We start from the raw sequence: 14,947 nt of genomic DNA, 5'->3' as shown, positions 1-14,947 counted from the left end.
GCTGACGGCAGTTTCAGTGTCAAGGTAAGTTAATATGTTATGCATGCATGTAAGTTAGTCGATCTACAGAATTATCGTCTTATATTAATGTTCTATACGCGATTAAAAGCTTATTAACATTTATCAATGCAATGCTATTCAGGTCGCTGCAAAGTCCCGAAGCCACGTTGTAACGTTAACTTTACATGTTACACACTGGTGTGGATAAACCAGCCAGTTTAATAGAGTTATTAAATGCCTCAAACCTTTCCCGCCCTGTAACGTTACGTTAAAATGGCCCTTATACGGATTACGTTAATTTCAGTCAGACCTTTTCCTAAAAACTACTCAAAACCGTTAACGTTTTTCTATTGGAGTGGTTCGATAATTGTATTTATTAATTGTTTCAGTTATATTAGTTATATCTGTTCTTTAATTCGTATTTCTAACAATTAAAACCAGGAATGACAAGCTATTAGTTACTTACCAAGATTCTGACGATCAAACTGACAGAAAAACTAACCTAAAGCCGACTATTAAACCAAAAACATACTATTACAACGTGAAGAGGAACGTAATGTGTACAAATTTTATTATTTACAGGTTATTAATAATGATATTTGCGACAAAAAAGTTGAGGGAACTCGAGCAAATAACGGTCTTCTGGTAAATATTGTGGTCACGTGATGGCCTCGCGACATATAAGTCGTTTCCGGTTGTTTCTCAAACGCACAGCTGCGTTCTTTTAAAAATATTTTTAATATATTTTTTTAAATAATAAGAAATACAAGTTCAGTCAGGGGGTACATTATACATATATAAAATAAAATAAATAAGGCTGCTTCCATTTTTTTTTTTTTTTTAAATAAGGCTGCGTCCTAGAATGCTGCATGTCTCGGCTGCCACGTCATCAAGCATAGTCGAAGGACATCTCAATCTGCTTGTTTTCTCTTTTGTTGTTTGAATTAAATTACAAAAGGTTTAACTGTCCATGTTGTAAAGACCGTTGAAACATGACTTTTATTCACTGTACTACAGTATTGGATTTTTTTTGGTGATGCATTGCTAATTTTCAACTTCTCTCTTTAAAGTTTTCATGCCATGACCACTGGGGCAGAAACCATTATGACATTGCCTTGGACATCAAACTAAACCATCTCATTCTGGCTTTTGAGGTGGATTCTAACCTCGAAATCTCAGAAGGACAGGTCTAAGATGGACGCAGCCTCCATAGGATGCAACCTTGCATTTGAGAAACACCCATAGAACGGTCAACTTACCCCACTGCACTGTTTTTTATAAAGTGACCAAATAAAGGTGCACCTTGTGTTTCCACGTCTTTAAAACGCATTTGGTGTGATTGGCTCGCAACAAGGGTTTTTCTGCCACTTTTTATTTTTTTCAGCTTTTGCCTTGATATTGTATTTTACATTGGTAAATGCCTATGGACATTGGCTACTAGCGTTCTGCATGTGTAAATGCACATCGATGCGAACAACGACGCAAACGTGTAAATGAAAAGTGGCGCATAGCCTACTGTGTAGAGGCATTGGGGTAGGTCTGACAAAATCAGCCTTAATGACAACTGCATCAGTCTTCAATGTTGGTTTGACTTTTACACAGATAAACACTCACTTTGTCTATCCAGACCTCAATGTTAGAGTTCAGACAGATTCAGACAGTTGGTTTTGTTCATTTTCAGTGTTTTGTTGATATTTTAGTTAGGGATGCACCGATATGGAAATTTTGGCCGATACCGATAACCGATAACTCTTTATAGTTGGGGGCCGATAACCGATATATATATATATATATATATATATATATATATATATATATATATATATATATATATATATATATATATATATATAGGCCGATAAATATTCCTATTAATTTCACAATGAAAAACTCCCAGACTGCGGACATCTTGTCTTTGCGCTAGACTAGCATACTCTTCTTAAGCCCGCAACATGTGTCATCTTCGTGCTATGTCACAGAAAGCACCAATCGAAACTCCACATGGCCAGCAATGAGCAAGTGAAGTGGTTCAACAAACCAAAATAATCCATAATTTATCGGCTTTCATTTATCTGCCTAATTTCGCTATCAGACCGATAACCGATAATATTAAAAATAAGCAGTTATCGGCCGATAACGATATGTCGGCCGATATATCGTGCATCCCTAATTTTAGTCCTAATTGATTATGACAGATTTGTTACAGCCTTATCTGTCAAAATGAAAAAGTTTAATTCAACCTCTGTTGTAAAGCAGATTTTTAACTAGTCTTCTTCAATTGTGTCACTAGCCTACCACAATCCCTGTGCACCAGCTATGGAAAGTGCAGACCAAACTTCTACCTCCACCTGTGAGTCTCTTCCCATATTTAGTAAAGTAATTAATGCGGTCTTACAAATGAAAGGTTTTTTAGGGTACATTATTTTAATTACCAAATGATTTCTCGGATGAATTGGATAAAAAGACAATATTTTATTTTTCATTTATGAAAACTGGTTGTTGCTGCATGAACTCAAGCACATTTATTTCAAACACATCAACGCAACGTCATTGCTATAAACCAATGCAGCTATTTTGGATAAAAGATAATGCGCCTCAGGTCACACAAATCAAACACGAAGAGTTGTCATACACAGTGTGTACAGTCAGTCATTCAAATTGGATATACACAAAAATCAGATTTAAACTGACAGTGTAAACATAGTCTATGAGATAAAACAAAAATGTTTAAATGTAAGCCTTGCTAAATACCTTATTACCCATAGTTTATCCTCTTTATACTATGGTCACTTGCTTTTGTTTATTTTGCAGTACAAAATAGGACAGGACAGATAAGAAAAAAAACATTATTTTTATTAATTATTTTATCTAGGGGTCAATAGATCTAGTTCAATCAACACCCTCACCATGCTCTCCCAGCTTTAGGTGCTTAGACCTGTTTTTCTAATCAAACAATACAAGGGCAGATGTTTCGGCGTTATTGCCTTCAGTTCATGGCATGAAAGATTAAAATCTGCATTTAAACCCAAAGGGGATATGATCTTTAAATAAAATTGCATTGTCATTTTCTTGATTACAACCATAATACTGAACAACTTTAAAGGTCCCGTTTTTCCTGTGTTTTTTGAAGATTTGATTGTGTTTACAGTGCGCAATATAACATGTGTACATGTTTCACATGCGGTATTTTTCACACAATCTACTTATCTATATAGTGCTTTCACTGTCCTAAAAATGGGCTGATGTCTTCTTTGTCCTATGAAGTCCCTCCATCAGAAATACGTAACGAGTTCTGCTTGTTTAGTGTGTTGTGATTCAATAGCAGCTTATCTTAGCCAGGACGGAGTTTAGTCAAACACACTTGCTTTGACGTCATTCAACCGGGAAGTAGAGGGCTGTAGTACAAACCGGCCGTTCGCTGTATTGGAAGGGGGATTCTGTTAAAGAAAATACATCGCCTGGCTGGCAGTGAACTTTGAGCTTTATCATTTACAGGTATTATTTATGCTATTACAGCAACATTACACACTAACTAAAGTTTGAAAAATGGGATCAGGAAAAACGTGACCTTTAATGTTTAAGTATTGCGAAAGAAATGAATTCTTACTGTGGTGGAGATATTGAAAACTCATACAAAGAGAGTCATTTTGGGTGTTTTATTTAAAGACCATGTCCCCTTTTAGCCTGACTACATCAGACTTTGTACTTCCGCTCAAGCAAAGTAGCAGAGAATGGTATTACCAGGCTAGTCCCCTTTGAGTTTAAATGAAGATTTTGATCTTTCATGTTTTTAATATTTTGGTTTTTCTTTGGGTGCAATTTATATAAATGAAATACTTTGTCTGATGTGATGATGGTCTCATTGTGTTCTTTTGTTACAGATAGAACTGAACTGGAGTCTATGAACTAATGCTGTGTTCGAGACAACTTGGATGTTGGATATTATTGACCTTAAACCCGTAAGAAGTCAGGAACAGCAAACACAGTGGAGTATCCGACCTCTCAACTTGGAACAGATCGATCAACACCGACCTCAACGAGATGCGTCATTTGACATTGCAGACAAGGTGGTGGCTCCCATACGGCAAAAAATATATTTTGAAATATATTTCAAAATATATTTCAAAATATACAAAAATTGGCCAAAAAATATATTTGCTGAAATACATTTTTTAAATATATTTCATATCAATATATTTTTGGCAAGTTTTGTATATTTCTAGAAATATATTTTAAAATATATTTAACACTCCACATATTTCAGTCCAAGGAAAATACATTGCAAAATATATTTAAATATAAACTTTATTTGTTGTTTCCAGCATTTGTAAATATAGAAAACCAATGTGAGCAAAATGTTTATATGTGTAATGCATGCAAAATATGTGACAATTAAACTTATATTGTAACCCAGAACTCTGGAATTCAAGTGGGTTTTTCTTTATTAACATACTCTGTTTTCTCCTCTACAACTGCCTTCATCTTCAGATGTAATGCTTCATCCTCATGGATAATTAAACTAAATATGTTTTTTTTTCAAGCAGTCTCAGTTCCCCCAGTTTTGAATTTACTGCAATCCCCAAAGCTCCATTGGAAACGTTTGGGAATCTTTTCTTAACTGCCACTGAAAGAGACAAAGTCATAGCTTTATTTTAAATTTTTTTAGATTTTTTTGAGCTGGTTTTAGCAGGTCCCCAGCTTGGTTTTAGCTGGTTTTGCTGGTGTAGAAAGCTGGTTTTGCTGGTGTAGCAAGCTGGTCTAGCTGTGTATTGGTGACATTTTAAGCTGGTCTAGCTGGACTTAGCTGGTCATGCTGGAATACCAGCTGGCCCACCAGCATGACCAGCTTTGTCAGGCTGGGAGGACCAGCGTAAACCACCTTAAACCAGCTAAAACCAGCTACCAGCTTATGCTGGTTTTAGCTGGATTTTTCAGTAGGGTCTGTGCATGCGCCCGAAGTGATATCTCGTGCGTGTACGTCACTCATTGTTTACACAGAACAGAGAGTGTAGGTAAGACAGCTAATAGACATTGTACTAATTTGCGCTTATCCGGGATGTTTAAACCGACGTAAAAGAAAACAATTACGTATGCTCGCGCAAACTCATCCAGGAGATCACTTTCGGCGCATGCGCAGACTAAGCACAGACGCGGCTGTGCACAAGGGGCAAAAACAACACAAATAGTGTCCGTTTTCTCACACAAACCGCTCGTTTCATGTCTTAGGCCATCAATGTGTACTTACGATAGACAGTTGTTTAATTTGGACTTCTCTGTGCATGCTCTTTGATGTAAGGTTTAGTAAGTGACTATAGACCTGCATTATATGACTGACAGACAACAACGGCCCGACCCAAAAACATCAAAAGTGAAACCACCGCGGAAACAAATACACATATAGACATAATATATCAGATGAAAAACAGATCCTATCTTCATTTGTTCTGTTTTTATCACCTCTCAAATATGGGTAGGTTTTTTTTAAATACCAACTTTAAGCAAAAACTAGAGCATTTTAATGAGTAGCTTTTGATAGATATCAGATTCAAAGTGATGATCAAAACATACACAGAAGTATAACTGTTTTGGCCTTTTGATGGTTCCGTAAGAGCGCCACAATCGTCATTGGCATGTAAGCGTTTTCTGTTATTTTCTTTTAAGCATTTTCTATTTATAATAGTTAACAGTCTTGTACAGAAACAAAACTACTCAAATAAATGTTTAAGAGGTTGACCTGGCATTTGAAATTGTTTACCTTTCAAATTGCTGTGGATAAGCACATCCAGTGGGAAAGCGACCATTAAAAGAACACGGACCATTGAAGTGGCCGTTGGGGCATGCAGGGCTGAAGTCCATTGATGCCTCAAAACTTTGATGCCTGTGCCATGACCTAACTCCACCTGTAGTTGTGATCACATAAAAAGAAATTGAAGTTTTATTACACAGAGCGTATGATACTGTAAATTCATATATTTAATAAAAATTCCTTCATGTTTTTAAATAAAATTGTACTTTTCTTATGAAAGAAGTTAATATGTTTGGCAAAAGTAACATTTTAATTATTCACTCCTAAAAATGTTACCTTTTTAATTATTTATTCCAAATTAATATTTTCAACTTTGTCTGGTGATAAGTAGCGGTAACTCTGCTGTAACATTTGCAAACAAATGATGTTACATGTTCACTTGACATGAAAAACCTGTGTGGTTTATGTAATACCACTTAAAGTAAATGTTGTTTTTTCATTTTGTTGAAGAGGAGTGAAATTTGTTTTAGCCAAACTGACATGGTAAAATTTATTAAACATACACTTAAGATCTAAAGCTTTTTAAGATCATGAAAAACAATATGATCCCAAGCACCATCTGATGGCCCCCAGATTGAGAACCACTGCTTAAAATCCTTTTCCAGCTTTTATTTAGGCATTCTAAGATGCATAAGGCAAATGCATAACAAATCTGTTTTTATAATCTTAAAACATTAGCAAAATGTTCAAGTACTTACATAGTCAGCATCACTAGAACACTAAAAAACAAAACAGAATTAAAGTAAACAATATTATTATAGACTGCTGTTGAAGGTAAACTGTTACTAAAAGGATGGAAACAAGGATGAGCTTAAAAACATATTCTACACACTTCATCCAGAATTTACACTAGTGCAACTACACCATGTATTCTTCCAAGACGAAAACCATATACTTACTTGAGCAGCACCAGACGGGGGAGTCTTGAGTGGAGCTTTCAGCACCTGTAGAATATTCATAGATTAACACAATACACACAATGCTGTAAAACACATATTTTATTCCATAAACACTACTCCATAGTCTGCATTTGTATGTCTATATGTATAAATCGTACAATCTCATATCTTTCTGATCCACTAAACATAAAAGTCATGAAAAAATGTAAAACTTACATCAGTGACATCATCATTTGATTCCACAGGCTACAATTAAAACATTAATCAATATGTTAGTACTGTAACAGTATTCATATTAGGGTGACCAGCTGCTAATAAGCCCAAGGGGGGACAAGGGGTGTGTTTCTGAGGGACAATGTGGGACACTCCCTGGCCCGGCGGTGCACCCGACCCAGGGGCCGAATTATTGATAGTGGTTCACCCATTTCTAGCACATACCACCTTACACTGCAAAAAAACTTATTTTCTAGAAAAAAATTCTTAAATTAAGATGCTGTTTCGTGATGAGCATATCGACCCAAGAAAATAAGTCTAGTTTTTAGACCAAAAATATCAAATTTAAGTGATTTTGTGCACAAAACAAAAAAATCTGCCAATGGGGTAAGCAAAAAAATCTTGAACATTTTTCTAAAACCCTAAATTTAAGATTTTTTTCCTTGTTTTATGCACAAAATCACTTAAATTTGATAGTTTTTGGTCTAAAAACTAGACTTATTTTCTTGGGTCGGTTTGCCCCTTAAGAAAAAGCATCTTAATTTAAGAATTTTTAGATATTTTTACTGAAAACAAGACAAATATACTAAGACATTTTTTTCTTGAAAATCATTTTTTGCAGTGTACATGGCATATTAATAATGCCCTATTCCCCTAAAGATGATGTATGCTCATGAATAGGCCAACCAATGTGAATTTTTTAAAAATAAAGATTCATAATATTTTGAACATTCAATGATTAACAGATGCACTTTCACTTACGATTTACTTTAGCTATTTAATTTATTTTTCATTATAATTTATTCACTTTAAATAAATTATAATATAAAATTATAGAATTAACAGGAATTGAAGTTGCTCAACAACACAGAAACAGTTAAAAAAAACCTCTTAACTCACAACTCCGGAGGTTCAAGGAACGAGAAGAGGGAGGAAGGATGGTGAACTTGCATGTTAGTAAAGGCAGGCGCAGGAAAAAACTGTTCAGTGTTCTGGAGACATCTTTAGGACTTAGCCACAAATATTTATTTTCCCAGTCTTTCTTGTACTGTGATGAGCCTCTTCGACATTCTCTTTTTAATTGATGATGGCGGTGCAGAGTCAGACTCAGTCTCTTTCTTCATTTTTCGAATTGGAAAGCGCGGATCTAAAAGGGATGCACGTGCGAGGCTGCGTGCTGACTGCGCTGTCATGACAACAACGAAAAGTTGACAACAACCTGTCAGCAGTTCAGCTGAGGGGCAACAGTAGCGTGCGAGTGGCGAGCGAGCCTGAACTGTCTAGTAATGTTCGTTTGGGTGCCTGGGGCTCAAGGATATAGACAGAGCAACCAACTTTTTTTTAAGCAGGCATTGATTATGCGTGACACGGTCTCAATTTGCGGGACGCATGAATTGGGCTTCAAACGCTGTGCGTTCACGCGGGACGGGTGGTCACCCTAATTCATATTGAAATTGTTATTCTAAAATAAGCTTTTATCAGAAATCTGGTGCTATCTGGATATTTAAATGATAAAACAAAATGCAGAAATAGACCATTTCAAAAAATGTAAACAACACTGGTCCCAAAGCACTTCCTGTTTCATTTTTTTAACACTAGATAAACACTGGGATGAAATTCATCCAACAGAACATATAGAACTGAACCAAAAAGTTAAACAAACATCCTAAAGATAAGGATATATGTGAAATGAATAAAAAACAGTCACAAACTGAAACAGGAAGTGTTTCTGGACCAGTGTTGTTTACATCCTTTGAAATGGTCTATAAGTAAGAAAATACACAGTATAGTTTGCATGTACAGTAATTTGTTCTGTGTGATTATTTTACTCATTCCAATAAATAGTTTTATTATTAATGTAAGCTACTTTTTAGCAAACCTATTGGTTAGCAAACATGGCTAGTGTCTGGGAAAATCTGTTTAAAAACAGTCATTAATACACAGACATTAAAAAAGGATCCAATACTTACTTTAGGACCAATTGAGACAGGTTTCAGAGATGAAGGCTTTGGCATCTGTTAGTAAAAAATCCATGTACATGTTACATATACATACAATACATACATATTTAAGTGTGTGTGTGTGTGTGTGCGCGCGTGTGGTTTGGTATATGTGGTTTATGAGGAGTAATGACATGTTTATACAGGTAATTATTTTATCATTAACAAATAAATTGTTTTATTATAAATGTAAGTTACTTTTTAACAGAACTACTTGTCAGCAAACATAGCTAGTGTCTGAAAAAGTCATTAGTCATTAATATTGCAACCCTATATCACGAAATTACGTGACTATTTCACGCATGGACCAGCGTGAAAATGTCACGCTTTGCCGCGTTTGAGCGTGAGCATGTCACGCTCTTCTGTTTGTGTCACTGTCACGTATTGGTTACTCAACTTTTTTGTCCTATTTTCAAACCATTCTCGCTTCGGTTTAGGGTTAGATTTGGTGCTTGTGTTATATGTCACTTTAAGCATTTGTCACTTTAAGTATTGGTTTATAAAAAAAAAGATACAAGACTTATCCTTTTATATTTTCTAAACTTTAACCAATTGTCACCTGACGTTGGGGTTAGAGTTTGTTTAGGTAAGGATGTCATTTTATGTAAATCCTAAACCGAAGCGACAATGGTAAGAAATTAGGACAAAAAAGTTGAGTAACCAATACGTGACAGTGACACAAACAGAAAAGCGTGACATGCTCACGCTCAAATGCGGCAAAGCGTGACATTTTCACGCTGGTCCATGCATGAAATAGTCACGCAATTTCGTCATACTGGGTTGTAATATTTATGCTGTAACACAGACATTACATAAAATGTATCTTATACTTACTTTAGGAGCAACTGAGACAGGATTAAAAGATGAAGGCTTTGGCACCTGTAAGTGAAAAATTCCTTTACTTGTCAAATACATATGTGTGTGTGTATGTGTGCATAAGTAATTTAAAGTTACACCATTAACAACATTACATGTACATCATGGATACTTGCAACAAATTCCCCAGGAAAAAAATATTGTGTGTTCAATAATGCAGTGAGCAGCACATAGAATTGTTCAAAAAAAGACAAAAAAGTGGGAAAAAAAGACAAACTGTGCAATTATATTTTTTGTGGTGTGGACTTAACAAAGCCTGCATTGAATGTATGCATTTTATAAAAGCATTAGGTTTTACAGACAGTAAACTGGGTAAATGTAAGGGTGTTATGGGTGTTTGCTAAGCTGTTAGATTAAGAAAATACATATAGACCTTTTGCGTTTTTGCAAACAGAGATGACGTTTTTTGTGGGCGTAGCCCAACTTGTGGCAGAAAGTGAATGCTTCTCAATAGCTGTGTGTTTTAGCATTAAACTGTGATTTTTATGGATCCGGTGTTCTGTAGAAGTCTGTTTCCCCTATATTTCTCTTAAGTGTAATGTTTATAATAACGTTTTCACCAAGTTACGTTTATTGTTTAAATAAATTAAAAGTTTAAATGGCTTGGCTACTAATTGTGTGCATGTATGTAATGTATATGTATTGTTCTTTATTGGTAAATCAATTATTTTTACAGTATGAATCGCTGAACTACTTATAAGAGCAATACTATCATGTATTCTGTATAATATCATTTATTAAATATTTCAACATTTCCTGTTTTCAATTTCTTCCTTATATTTTTAGCATACGTGTTTTATCTAAAAATATTATGTTTACATCCAAATTAATCTATATAGGCCTATTTATATATTATTTGTCACGACACGCTCACAAAGCAGGTAAGATCCAAGTGCAGTTTTATTTGTAAGTAATCCACAATTGTAATACATACGGGGAAAGGGTCAAAATCCATACATAAAACTATGTATGTTTTTTTATTTTAAATGTTTACCATTTGTGTTTCACAATTAATCCTCCGTTTTACCTTCATTCCACAGATAAGATATGATACATTTTTACGTGAACACGCGAGATTCACGACCAAAATGAGCGAGCCTCCACATAGGATTTCGTATAAACGTTATCTAACTCATCCTGAAGAAACAATTCCTGCAAGAACCCAAAGAAGATGGGCACAGAAAAAAAGGTGAGTAGATAACATTAGTGTTATCTTTAACAGCTTCATTCATAGGTGTAACGAGAGTATTTTTCCCAATAATTATACTTTATTAAGCACTTTTTCATCGACTGTAATTTCTAAAGACGTTACATTTCTTTCTGTTATCGCAATCGCTTAATGGACAATAATATTTAGTCACTTCAAATCATGCAAGGGAAACTGGGTGTGTGCGACTACCCGCTGCCCATACCGAGCAGCGCATGACATCAAGATCTCGCGAGAGCAGACTGCTGCGTATGCTAGTTTTCGCTCTCGTGGTACTTTGATGTCATACCCTGATCAGTCTATGCAGTGCAGTATGAAGTCATACACGGCCAAACTTGCGACCTCAGTTTTTAGTCAAGGAGGAAGGTGTCAGCTAAACCATTCTAAATATCAGCGTTAATTTAACATTACATTTGAATAAACATATCGAGGTGAGTTTCAAGGATATGTGTATGTATGTATTTATGGTATGCTCCGTCGTTAGCTAGCTACATTACTGGCCTAATGTTTATGACTCAACAAGCGCTTTAGTTCGCTCTGTCTGTCAGTACATTATGTGAGGAAAATGTAAGTTATGTGTTCTCTCAGTGCGATTTAAAAGGATAGTCCCCAGAAGTAGTCTAGTATTATTAATTTTGAATATTAGTTGATACACGTTTTACCACCGTTTACTATACTAAATCATACTACAGTATATTTTCATGTGGGCATGTATACCAAATAACGTATAATAAAAAATAGATTATAACAGTAAGTTACACTCAGCTAGTACTGATGGCAATAGATTAAATTATTTGATTGATTGCAGTTCTATAATATTAGCAGTTAAAAAGCTGTTGGTGGACTTATGTTTTTGTTCTTTCAAGAATATATACATATAACCAAATGACATTGGTGTAGCTATATTTTAAATTGCAGTGTGCTGTTTTACAAGTCGTTATGACATTCATTGTTACATTAATACTTATTTTTCATGACTACATAGTATACAACGAGTGGTGTATGTTGCTAAATAAAATAATGTGTGTAACCTGCAAACAAACAATTACAACCTAACTAGGCTAGTTGTTTTGTGGTTAACTTTCCTTAATGTGATGTCACATAATTGTTTATTTTATACATTTTTTCCAGAATTAAGGCAGCAGAAGAGCTTGAGGATGTTCAAGAGGAAGGTCAAAAGGTATGCTTTTTAAAGTTTAATAGATTATTCATTGGTGAATAATTAGGTAAATAGTACAGTAAATAAAAAGGTTACTATTGTGTGCTACAATTAATACAAATAACCACCTTATTGATCTGTTTTAAATATCAAGGTTAGTGTCAACGCACTCTAGGGGGCCAATCACACTAAAAGCGTTTATGGCAGTTACAGGCGCCTTTTTCAAATGATATTCTATGGGCAGGGAGCGTTTGCGCGCTGTTTATGCGTGCCGAGCGCATTGCGGTTTTTGCCGCCAGTTGCAGCACGCGCCTTTGAAGGAGCGCTGAGAGCGGAGAAGCGCCCGACGTCATTCGAGTCTTTCCATTGTCCAATAGATTAAGGGGAGAGGCGGGCATTACGTTGTGGTGAGGGAAGTTTACAGTTGAAGAACCGGACTCCACTCGCTCACTCTCTCCTGCGTGTTTGTGCACCTCTCACCCTCAAACAAGGTCAGAGCAAACGCCCTCTTTTTAAAGTTTGTGCTAAGATGACAGTTAACAGCAAAAGAGCGCTCACGCTTCAGTATTTGATTGACAAGACAGATGACTCGGTGGTTGCTTAGTAATATAAAAAGCCGCGTTGCACTGCTCTTTTTTTTAAAAAAGGCAGTGCGTCGCGCCTTGCGTTTCCAAGCGAATATGGTTGCAGAATAGTCGCAAAAGCTGGTAGGGGTGCCATAGAAGCACTTTGGTAGCGTACTTCTCTGTGTGCTTTTACTCTCGCAGAACTGCACAGGTCTGCGCAGCATGAAGTCAAACACAACCCCTGTCTTTACGTGCCTGTAACCCTAACCAGTCATACCAAAAATTTAAACCCAGACAAACATTGTTTTCATGATTGATTGTTGATTTAACATTTGAGTACTTGGGTACTCATGCCAATCGCTAGCACTGTACAGTTGGTGGCACCGGGATTTACGTTCGTAGCACCAGACTCGTGATTTGGGGCAAGAAAGAAAGAAAGAAACACTAAAACTACCTCAAAGCGTGCTTAACGCATAAATACAGCAAAAGAAAAAAATGAAGAGATCACTCCCAGATTAATTTCAGATTTTTAGACATTTACTGTTTATTGGTAGGCCAGTGTGTTTAAGTAAGATTATTATTCGTGTTTCATTCTGTCAAGTAATGACAACATTAGGGCTGAAACGATTCATCGAGTTACTCGATTTACTCGATTCAAAAAATTCATCGAGGCAAAAAGTCTGCCTCGAAGCCTCGTTAAATTCCTATGACGCGCACTACATGCGCCGAGATCTGATTCACACGGACCGTTGTTCAGTGTTCAGGAAGCACATCATAGCACGTGGTACATTTTGAATTTAGTTGGCGCGAAGGCGGAGCGAATATGTCCATAAACGGCAGAGAGAGAATGTCTAAAGTTTGGGATCATTACATCATCATTACATTCAGCATCTGAACCGAAAACATCCACTGTTGTTTCACCAAGCGTCGATGAAACAAGGTAACGTAGCTTCCGCTGATTTTAATCCCATACTGTATTTGTAGCGATGTCGTTATGCGGTTTGACTAGATATGATGTTTAGCTTTGATGTTTTTAAGTAGTAAACGTATTCACGTTCAATTGCAGGAGAGTATAGCTTAAAAAAGAACCACTTCACACACACGCATGCACTTTACAGGTGTGTGTACCAAAAAACGGCACCACAGTGCAATCATATATGGGCAACTTGTAATCTGACATATTTTGTTCAATAATAATAATCTCTGTTTTATTGGAGTTTAGCATAAGGAAGTTATTCTCTCTCACGCGAGTCAGACCGATCGCGCAATGCATTACATATGCTTAAACTTTTATGTAGCCACTGTTGGACTTTAAGGCGTCCGAAGCATGTTCATCAATGGAGAAAGACACAAATATCTAAATTGAATATTTATTGATCAGATATGAAAAAGTTTTACAGCGCGCCGGGTTGTTTCAAGGCCACAATCGGCAAACAACTCCCAGCATTTGGGAAAACAACTATTTATAGAGTATGTGACGTCGATCTTCTTCTTAGAATCTCCACCCACAAAGGCTGCTTTTCCTCGTGAATCTGACTCCCTCACCACACCTAGTTTTAGCCTATAGGCAAAGATAAACACACAGACAAAGGAAAAAACAACTGCTCTCCCCCAACTTTGAGAGTCCTGCAGTTTGTCAGTACTTTTCCACTTTACATATGATTGACTTCACATAGCATTTTATAATGCTTTCTTAAAAACAAATCATTAATAAAACATTCATTTATTCATAAAAAACAAACTGTAAGATAAAAGTGATTATTATGTAGAACACATTTCAATATCATGACATAATTTCATTATTCGTAAAATTGGTTATATGAATAAGGCACACATTAACTTCTTTAGATAGATAAACACATATTAAATCTTTTACTGCAATACTACTTCTAAGCAAACACTTTAATCATCATTAAAAACCATCTGTTCAGTATGTTTTCCCTCAGGCCCCTTTTATCTTGAATGATTATCAGATACACATTCCTAGCTAATCCTTCTCGCAGTTTTACACACACACACACACACAAGCTGGTAGCTTTCCACTCTCAAGCACAAACACCTCATTTTTACCTAATAACTCAATGCATATATGAAACACCCAGTGTTTGTAGAATAAAATGATTAATTAAAGAAATATAAAATGGAACAAAATCAATTTCCACAGTCCTTATTTGGACATCTTTATAACTTTAACACTTTTGGCAATCATAGGTAGTAAATA

At 35.8% G+C, this 14,947-nt stretch overlaps 1 long non-coding RNA gene across 1 annotated transcript in view; it reads left to right on the top strand.

The window, feature by feature from the left end:
• Positions 1-10,839: 10,839 nt before the first annotated feature.
• LOC141368922 (uncharacterized) overlaps positions 10,840-14,947 on the top strand; it is a 60,505-nt gene continuing 56,397 nt past the window's right edge. Inside the window, exons 1-2 of the long non-coding RNA XR_012372321.1 lie at positions 10,840-10,983; positions 12,133-12,181. This is a non-coding gene — a long non-coding RNA (uncharacterized lncRNA). The remainder of the gene's footprint in view (positions 10,984-12,132; positions 12,182-14,947) is intronic.

This window comes from Misgurnus anguillicaudatus, chromosome 12, assembly GCF_027580225.2.
Source record: "Misgurnus anguillicaudatus chromosome 12, ASM2758022v2, whole genome shotgun sequence".
Classification (NCBI taxonomy): domain Eukaryota; kingdom Metazoa; phylum Chordata; class Actinopteri; order Cypriniformes; family Cobitidae; genus Misgurnus; species Misgurnus anguillicaudatus.
Note: the sequence above shows the minus strand (reverse complement) of the source record. Positions and strands in the feature narration are given on the sequence as shown.